Source organism: Gavialis gangeticus, unplaced genomic scaffold (assembly GCF_001723915.1).
Source record: "Gavialis gangeticus isolate Ggan-Ray unplaced genomic scaffold, GavGan_comp1, whole genome shotgun sequence".
NCBI classification, from domain to species: Eukaryota; Metazoa; Chordata; order Crocodylia; family Gavialidae; genus Gavialis; species Gavialis gangeticus.
In genome coordinates this window covers 3,988,670-3,999,145 of record NW_017729028.1, presented here as the reverse complement: position 1 = coordinate 3,999,145, position 10,476 = coordinate 3,988,670, and the positions used below count along the sequence as shown (strand labels likewise).

The 10,476-nt window shown below is 43.4% G+C and overlaps 1 long non-coding RNA gene across 1 annotated transcript; it reads right to left on the bottom strand.

The window, feature by feature from the left end:
- Positions 1 to 498: 498 nt before the first annotated feature.
- Positions 499 to 8,767, bottom strand: LOC109300092. The gene is made up of 3 exons (XR_002098109.1): positions 8,697 to 8,767; positions 1,204 to 1,270; positions 499 to 700 (listed from the first exon to the last, which is right to left on the bottom strand). It is a non-coding gene; the product is annotated as an uncharacterized LOC109300092 (long non-coding RNA).
- Between the last annotated feature and the right edge of the window lie 1,709 nt (positions 8,768 to 10,476).

Sequence of the window (10,476 nt, the reverse complement as noted above, 5' to 3'; positions counted from 1 at the left end):
AGAGGAGAATAAGGGGGAATCCCTCACAAAATATCATTACAAGGTTCTGTGTTCCCTCCTCAATAGTTTGCAGGGTTTAAAAAAGAATGATATTGAATAACTTGCAGATTCCCTGCAGACTGGAACAAGAATTGTGGGAGGGATGATTTGAAGGGAGCTTCCAGGAAGCTCCATGCACCTGGGGAATTATGCAGCAGCTCACAGCCCATCAATGGCACCTATCAGCTGTAAGCCACAGCACCAAGTACAGTGCACTAAAAATAAAGACCTAAGTTGCTGCAGTCCAAATTAGAGTCCCTTTATTACTGCACCAAGCTCTGTGCACGAAACAGATGCTATCAAGAATACATCACATTTCCTGTCCACAATGCCCCCTCCAAAAAAAAAAACCCAAACAAACACCACCCAACAACAACCACAACCCAAAACACCACAGAAGAATTTCTGCAGATTTTGAGAAGGAAGAGTTATTTGTTTGGGACTCAGCTCCTTCATTCAGGCAAGTTAGCATGTTATATCCTGGATTTTCAAGTTCCCTCCATCTATTTGGATATACTACATTAGGATGATTTGCTTCATGTTTTCTTCCTTTAAAAAAATTTCTGCCTAACCTCATTCCCTCCGTGTGTGCCTCCATGTCCGAGTTCTATATGGGGTTTTGAAGTTCATCCAGATGATGGTAGTGCTGAGCTGAGGTTACCTAGGACTGAAGGTGGAGGTGGCAAAAAAAAAAAGAGAGAAATGCAGGAAAACAGGTTAGTCCTTAAGGCTGAATTTTCAAAGCAGCGCACTGGGATTTAGAGAACTATTAATTGGAATTGCTTGGTCAAATCCCTAAGCAATGCTTTGAAAGTTTACCCTTGAACTGTAAGGGATCAACTCTAGCCCTTTGTATAATTTTTAGCCTGAACACAGCAAAATACATTGGAATATATTATGATTACTTAACGGTCACAATAAAAGCAGTGCTTGTGTGTGTCCCAATGACATCCCTCTGGCTGCTAAAATAGCTTCAAAAAGTAGTATTATACATAATTTAAATTAATAATTTGGTTCCTGTTTAACACACAAAATGTGCATATTGTAGTTACCTACAGAATATATTGGCTTTATTTTGATTATAGAGGTGACAGTTTGAAGATTCAAAACTCTTGTTAAACAAAGAACTTCATGAACTGGTTGTTGTAATCAATCAGCTCACACCTCACTTCCACAGTGATGTCTCTGGAAAATTTCCAAGGAATGTGGATGGGCTCAGCTAGGGTTACCACTGTGGAAAGAATATAGATGTATAGTATCTTGCCATTATGCACACAGTTAACTTATGCACAAAAATGTTATCGCTGTTCTGTCTCAATTTGCTTCTCCCATTTCTTGCATCTCAAAATCAAAGCTGATTGAAAATTAGAATCCCTCTCTGGAAGAAAATTAGAATATTGCAATATATGTTTCTATTGTGAATTGAGACAAAGATTAAAAGAAAGCAAAAATTAATAAAATACAAAATTCAATTTGGAACAGATGAAGTACTTAAAATTTGTTATTTTAAGAGTGAAATAGTGTTTAAATTCATAATTTTTGATCTTGGTAGAATCAAGGCACCTCATATTAGACTCAAGGCAGTCCTCAGAATGTCAGCTCTTAGTGCTTTCACTCCTTTTTTCATTATGGAAAAATAGTAGAACAATTAGCCTGTTGCAAATAACTCAGAAATACTACAGCAAATCAGAATGTTTTTAACATGGTGGCTTGAAACCTCTGGGACAAGATCCTGTGAGTCTTGTGCCATGGCATCCTGGCTCAGAATCATTGGTTTAGCTTAAAATATTTCAGGTTGGGGATATCTATTTCAGCGCGTTGAAATTACCCAGAGCATTTTGTTTGAGGTTCAACATCTACAGTTAGGATGCATCAGACACCTGAACTACATCTTCCACAGGCAGTGAATTGAAGTAGTAAAGTCCCTAGTAGACTTTATGGGGTCTAGCCCCCAGGCTCCCGCCCAGCTGCTGCTCTCCCTTTCACTCTGATTACAGCCACAGCTGTGGCCTCCATGATTCACCCCCAGTGTCTACTTCCTATGTCTGCCTCAGTGGGTGGCTCAGCCATGGTGGGTGAATGGAGGGTGGTGGGGGCTGCTCATATGCATGCATGGGAGAGAAGTGAGGGAGGAGCTGCCATACACATTGTGCAGTGGGGCAGGAGGTGACTGCATAGTAGGGACACAAGGCATCCCTGGCAGGTGCTATTGCAGCCTCCACAACATGCCCTCTCTGCTGGGATGGCCCATGTGGAGTGTGGTCCTCGATGGCTGAGAAGTTAGACAGTCCTGTTCTAGGGACATGCACCTTTTGTGATGGTCCACAGACAGTCATTTGTTGCATCTTTGATTTGGCTGTGTACCGAGCCCTTCATTGTTTTGAAAATTAGGAGTGAGGCTTTAACCAGGCACCAGCGCCTTAGGAGAGGTTTGTGCACAGGCCTGATGGGCACTGTGTTCTTCACAGTCAAGCACAAACACAGTCATAGTAATCCAGCCCACAGAGTGATAAATACATACATTTCTGTGAGGAAGAGATAACGTTTCCTGGCAAGCTAAAGCCACATGTACACACTGAGTTGACTCACAAAAGGAAATATTTCAGGTCATTTTGAAAAAAAACAAAAAAAATCAGCATATTTTGACTGGGGTCAAAGTAGCCCGAAATGAAGAAAAAAAAATTGTGCCTGTTCCTCACAGAAAAACAGTGGAACTCCCACCCCCAGCTGTGTTTCCCGTCAAAAGGTAATTCTAATGGAAAATTCCCGACTGGCTCCACCCAAAACCGAGGGGTATGCTCAAATGGTCTTTCAGCATGTCCAAAAAAAGACAAACCCAATTCCAACCTGTTTCCATCTTTGTCGTATAAATAATAATTATATTGTATCATTTGACCTTAGTTTCACAGCATGCATCTGACCATGTGCTGTGCAAGACGTACAATCAAAAGCAGGCCAAGGGAGGAGCACGTGCTCCGTGTCTTGCCACCTCCTCCACCTGATTTCACTATTGCTGATTTTTCTCTCACATGCCCATTTATCATCATGCTGATGGAACTCATTCCTTCCATTGCGGATCTGTTGCTAGATATTATTAGTCCACCTCTCTGCTGCACTAAATTTAAGTAGCACCTCCAGGACCAGCTGGAGAAAAAAAATGTGAACATGTAGGTGAATGGTAGTATGGACTCAGTGCTATTTATAGTGCATAGTTTCTTAGGCATGTCCTTATTTAGTGAGGAGCACTTGGTACCTGCAAGCATATAATCAGTTGAACTCAAGTCATTACTTGGTTTTACAGCCAATACTTAAATCATGGATCTCAAGGTCTTGACAAGAGAGAATGCTTTTTCCTTCTAACCACACGCAAGGGTTGAGAACTTTTCTGTTTTGCAAAAGGGTTTTGTTACTGCTCATTTTTGAAGTTGCAAAGACTACCTAAGTGGTTTTGTGTAATAAGGTGTAAAATAATTTGATATAGATAACTGTGCCAGTCTGTGCAGAAAGGTGAAGCTCAGGTCATGAGAAAGAACAACACAATATAATGAAAATCAGGAGTTATTGTTTGCAGTTTTTATTTTCAGAACAGCAGCGAGAGTGAGACTCTGTAGCAATGCAGTGCCAATGGAGAAAAAGAACTCAATGGCTGTTCATTAGGTATAGCCAGTTTAGATGAGGCATCATAAAAATCATTGTCTATTCATCCAGTGGTGATACTGTGCTCAGCATCTGTCAACATGCAGATGAAGGCGCAGGAGACACTGTTATAATAATTTATTCTGACCTCCTGCATAATATAGGACATGGAAATTTACCCAATATTTCCTGCATCAAGATTGTACCTTCCACTGGAGCTAAATATTTACCTTTCCAGAAAAAGTCTTCAGATCAGTACAGGAGGTCTAACTGACTGCAGATACACCACTGGCCTTGACAATTTTATCATCATCTTTACTGTAAAACTATGTATTATACTCTTGGAATGTCAGGTTTCAGCTTCCGTCCATTGCCTCTAGTTATGCTTTTGTCCATTAGAAGCATCCCTCTTTACTAATAAATAACTTTTGCCTATCTAGAACAATTTTTCCAACCATTTAGTTGGTCTAATAAAAGAGATCACATTTACCCAAAGAACCTTGTCTGCCTTTCTCTATCTAGGTATTTATAGATGGTGACTGAGTGGCTCTTAATTTTTTTCCTGGATCAATTCAATAGGTCAAGATTTTTACTGCATTGCTATAAGGCAAGTTTTCCTAACCTTGAATCATTCTTATAGACATTTTCTGGGCTCTTTCAGTTTTAGCATCCTTTTTAAAGTATGGGTATTAAAATCAGAAGATTTTTCCAGTCATGGTTTCTACACAGTAGCTATATCACCTCATTGCACTATCTTCCTGTTTTTGCATCCAAGAATTATGTTATTTCATTCCCATGCCATGTCTCCAAGAGTCCATGCTCTGTTCCTAATTCACCAGAACCCCTAGGCACCTTTCCAATTCATTCTTTTCCAAAATGCAGTCTTTCTTCCCACAATGAGCTACCTCCTTTTTTTCTTTACAAGTTCTTGATAAGGATATTGACTGGAGTTAGGCAAAGAAGTGTTAATATATGGTTCCCCACTAGAAACATCCCCACAAAATGATTTTGTCCCCCAGTATATCACAGAGCCAGCTTTTTGATCCACTTATTATATTATCCTGACTTCAATGGGTCTTAACTTTTTATCAGGAATTTCATTTGGAACTAAAACATTGTAGAATAGAAGTCTAAGCATATCATAGTTAGCTTTACAGCCAAAACAGAATTTCACCAAAGGATAATGAGTTTTTTTATGACAAGACTCATTTCCCATTAAAACTGTTGATTATCTGTCCATCGTACTTGTATGTCTTTTATTACCTTGGTAGTATAAAAGTGATGTTGTAGCCATGATGGTCCAGAAATTACCCAAGGGGCAAGGATTTCTTAGAGCGATATCTTTTGTTGGACCAACTGTATAGTTGGATCTTGTTACATGTTACATTACGAGCTGCTTAAAATGTCGATTGGTGTTAGTGATAGCTCGAGTTTGGAGTAGCCGCATGTTCAGGCCAGCAGGGGCCTGGAGAACTGAAAGGTAAGAATCCTGCTCCTCCCATTCTAGGTTTCCCCCTACCCACTCTCCCTTGGGGTTCCCCTCCACCTCCGGGGCTCTTCGCCCCGCCCCCCTCCCCGGGGCTCCTGCATGCTCACCCCCCTCACTTGTGGCCATCCTGGGAAGAGAGTTAAACTGCTGCCCAGTCCCTACTGCTATCACTGCTGGGCTGCTGTTCTTCTCTAAGGTGAGCTTGGCCCAGAGAGCAGCCAGAGCAGCTGTGGCCAGGTAGACAGGTTAAGCCTTCCCTGCCTGCTCCCTCAGGGAAGACAGTGCAGGCAACAACTGAGAGCAGCGAGTGAGGACTTGGTGCACTAGGGAGAGTGATGGGGGGCAGTGGGCCTAATCAGGGCCAAAGGGGAGGGGGTTCAGGTAGGGTGGGTAGACCTTCGTATAATACAAGACATGTAACATGGATGAGAGAGAAATATTGGCTGCAGTGGTGCAATTTTAACCCACTTAAGAGTGCTTAAAATGAGTTTCACATGGTAGTGTGTGGAAATCCAGGAGTAAAGAGCTCCAGGAGCTGCCTAAACTTACCATTAACAAGGCCCTTAGACAAGCTTTTAAATGAAGGATATTCTTCACCATGTCTTAGCACCTCAAAATTTTTAGCACAGTTCTCAGAAAACACCCACATTTCATAGATGAACAACAGAGACAAGAGACAGTGCAATTCTATTTCCCTCAAAGGCTAAATGGTAGTTTTCTACCCATGTATTTGGCTGGCTTTAGCATATATTCTTGCTTTGTGGAAGCATGCATAAATTTAGCGCACACAGTCAGATATGTGCTCCCCGGGTAGGCATGTGGCTACATATGAGTATACTTGAGTTTAGATCTGGGAAAAAGGGAAGTGCCCCTTGCATGCAATAGCCATTGGGTAAAATAAATAATAATGTAGGTTTCCCCCCCCCGAAGCAAAGTCCCAGGGCTCCCTCTTAGCCACGTAAGAAAATAGCCATCTTGCTGAGCAACATAACCTCTAGTACAGGGGTGGGCAAAGTCTGGCCCACAGGCTGGATTGGACCCAAGGCAAACTCCATTTCCCAGCATCCCCTGCCAAGGTTGCTGCAGACTGTTTCCCAGGGGACCCCAGCCCCAGCAGCTCTGTGACACTGCAGGGCCAGGGTTTCCATGGAGATCAGCTCCACCCTGCTGTGTGCCCTGTGAGCACTGATGGGGCTGGGATCTTGCAGCAGTGGCAGTGTGGTCAAGAGCTGGGTGGGGAGAGAGCTATGATCTGCTGCCCACACGCCCTGGGCAGGAGAATGCAGGTAGAGGATCAGAGGTCTGCTCCAGCACTGGACCAAGCTGTCACCACTGCAAGATCCCAGCCCCAGCCACAGAGTAGCTCCACCCAGCCACATGCCCTGCCAGTGCTGCTGGGGCTGGGATCCATGGAAACTCCAGCCCTGTGCTGCTGTTGGGGTCTCCATGGAAATCAGCTACTGTGACATGGGTAGGGGCTGCTGGGAAATGGAGTCTGGCTGCCAGTCAGATCTGCCATTTTGCCAACCCTTGCTCTAGCAGGTACTCTTCTTCATGGTCCCTCATGCACTCTCACTCTCTCAGCTGCCGAAGTGGCCAGCTTTAAAAAGGTTTCTGGAGAAGTGACTGGACAACACCTTTTCTACAGTGTGGAAGTTAGAGCACTAGGTTGGAAAGTCAGGGAGACACAGGTTGAAGTCCTATCTGAGCAAATGGGGCTTAGGACTGCAATCTTGTTTCCTCAGCAACTATTGGTGTAAATAGAAGTGAGGTGTCCTTCAGCATTGATCACCATTTCACCAAAAGTTTCTGGACAGCTATATTTTTGTGACTTCCACTCACCTGCACATGAAGGATTGGCGCGCGTGCACACACACACACACACACACACACACACACGTTGCTAAAAGTCTGCCATTAAAGGTGCATAAAGGGAAATAGAATTCAGTCTTGAATGACTTGCCCATTGTCATACAGGGAGACCGTGGTGGAGCAGGAACTTGAATCCATATCTCCCAGATTCTAGATTACTGCCTGAATCTCCAGCCTACCCTTCCTGTCACTTATCAGTCTACTACAAGGGTGTCAAACATATAGCCCACAGGCAAGTTCTGGTGCACAGAGCTGCTCTATCTAACCCACTGGACTACTGGTGTGGCCAGAAGGAGAATCTGGAGTCCTCAAGCCCTGATGGATGTGCCTATTGGCAGCAGGAGGGCAAGTCTGGCCATTTTGCTGGTTGCCACTGCCATAATCCTTCCTCCTTGGTTGCTGGACCCCATTATGTGCCCCATGCCAGAGCTGGGGCCAAACCTTATTCTATGGTGGGGGCAGCAGCTCTGGTTCCAACATGGGACATATGACAGGGTTGGAGCCACTGCCATGTGCTTCAGGTTGGACAAATCATTCCCCTCAAGACATACTTAGTACTTTGTCCAACCCAATTTCAGTTTCCTAAGAGACTGACATCTATCACTTTTTTCCTTACAGACTCTTCCATAGAGAACTCTCACCATCAAGAAACTTTTTCTGGCACTCAATTTAAAGTTTCCTTCTTATCTTTAGCTAGGACTTGATATGCCCTTGTACTCATCTGTCTTTTTAGGAAGCTGTACATTGCTGGTCCATGGTGCTACATACAGCATCAGACAACAATATACCCCAATCCTGTTCTCATTAAAATCTATGACAATCCCCCTATTGACTTCAGTAGGAACAGGATGGAGCCCTTACACTGACAAGGTTTTTCCTGCCCTTGCAAATGTACCAACTGATATAGCTGTGGGAAATAAACACAAGGCATTTTGAGTCATCACCATCAATCCTTGGCCTTTCCATTCATCTGACCTGCTGCTCCTGGCAACATGTTCCTTTGGGCCTCTCCTTTGTTATGCTAAACGTACTGACAACAAAAAGAAAGATGGAAGAGGTCCTTCCCTTCAGAGGAAAACAGCTCAGATGAAGTAGGGGAGGGATTTTGCCCTCTCGTCCACTTTGTATAACATGACAAATGTAATTGTTTTGGTATATTACAGTGCAACTGTTCTCCATCTTAGTGAGGATTGGCCCTATGAGGTACCAAAGATGAACATCAACATTTAGGTATCATTGGATTGGTAGCAGCTCCTCAGCCAGCCTAGTCAATCACACTAGACCCTGGGGAAGTAACCTTTTAGCTCCTTGTAGGATTGTGAGAGCTTGTCAGGGGCCTAGCTATTAAAGCCTAGGCCCCTTTCTCTCTAGCCACACCTGCCTTGGCCTAGTAGTAAAGGCTCTCAGCTTCTGGGCTTTAGACCCAGCCTCAGCACCTTTTTAGAGTTCTAGCTCTATGTGTTAACAACTGCCCCTTAGGCTGGGACATCTTTTAGCTCCTATGACAAGAGAGAAGGGGGCATACCCACACCCCCTATTCACAGTTGTCTCCATCTCTACAGCCACAACCTAGCCCACAAGTCTAACTCAAACCAAAAAGTTGCCTACTCTGTAAAAGACATAAGCTTTCCTCTTTGTAAAAATAGGCTGAAGACTTTACCTGCCTAAGAGACTTCCCCATCCAACTCCCAATACAGCTTACATAACCACCACACAAACTTCTTCTCCTACTTACCTTAGCACAGCCTTGGGCTGGGTTTAAATCCCCTAACCCAGGCTACTTCTGGTTCCCTGACCAGGCCTGCTGCTTCATGCCACCAGGTGTGGCCACTCACTCATTAATCCACTGCCTTCATAAGCACCATACTCAGGCCACCTGCACAGCTATCTTTAATTACCTGACTTTACCAGTAAAAAGGGTAGTGGTTCTCTATTGCACTCAGACATAACAAAGAACTTGGCTTCCTCAATTCTTCCTAAATTTGGTTTTAGATGCTAAAGCTAAAAATGCTGGTAAACCACTGCCTAATCCTGGAGATAAATAGGCTCCATGTGTACCTTCCTATTATCAATACAATTTCCTAGATGCTAGACTTCTGCTACTACATATAGTCAGACCTGCTCCAGTTTGAGCAGGTAAGTGCCCAAGTCTCTTAAAAAGCTTGATTTTTTTTTTTTCCCACTGAGAACACTTAATCACTAGGCTATAAATAAGTCTTGGGAAGGCAATCTCCCCCTCTGGCTGAAGATTTTATTCTGTGTAGTGAAAAATTCAAGAAGAATTAAATAAAGACATACATTATTCTGTTGCCTAGTGGTTTCAGACTCATCTGGGAAGGAGAATTCTGGGGTTTGATACCTCTTTCTAGGACTCCTAACATTTTAGCCAATGCCCATTTAATGTAAATAGACAAACTCTCTCTGGCATAGAGACTGCCACCAACAGACAGTTCTATCCTTCCAAGGAACATCTGTAGATGCCTGCTGCCATTTGAGGTTTCTTGGCTGTGGATTTTGCATGGACAGTGGCTGCAGCCCTGACTAAGATACTCCAGATACATTTTTTACTGGGACTAAAGTTTCCTTACAGATTAGGAAACTATGATTATTGATTAGGAGAACTTATTAATATTGGAGGCTCCCTTTAAGCATACAATTTGCTTTTAGTTGAGGTATCTGAATAGGTATGCCTTTGATGTTACTGGAAATTGGGAAGTGGAAGGATGTCCTAGGGTTGGTAGCAGCTCCTCAGTCTACCTGGCCAGCCCCACCAGACCTGGGAAAAATGACTTTTCAGGTGCTTGTGGGTTTATGATGTTTAGTTTAGGTTCATGAGTCAAAGTTGTGGATTTCACTTGTGCCAGGCTCTTAGTTAGGCAATGCCGTGTATAAGTTGTTGGTGACCAACTGATGCATTGGTTCTAGCATCAAGTAAAGCAGAGGAAAAAAAGGTTAAAACCATGTTGGAGGAAAGGAGAAGGGAAGAAGACTTGCCTTGTCCTAGGAAAATCGATGGTTATGGAAGAATCTCCCAGCTGGGATTTTTTAGAAAAGGAAGCTATAAGAAAGAGACCAAAACAGTCACATAGCCTCAAAAGGACTAGCATATCTTTTGCAAAGAAGGAATGAAGAGTTTTATACATGGAAGAAATGGTAATTCACTATGAGAACTCTTAAAACTACAAGAATTATAGTGAGGGCCTACGTAGGGGTGTTTCTCATAGTTACTCTTTCTCCCTCAGTTTTAACGCAGTTCCTATTGCTTTTCCTTTGACTGAGGTGTTTCTGGGTCAGAGCCCCTCTTGTATCCTTAGTCCTTAAATGGTTCTTGCTGCTCACTCTCTTTACTCTTTTTGTTTATCCCTAACAAAGCTATCTGGGCAAACTTTCACAAGGCTGCTCAATACCTCAGTGGGTAGCGCGCCCCCCCCCCCCAACTC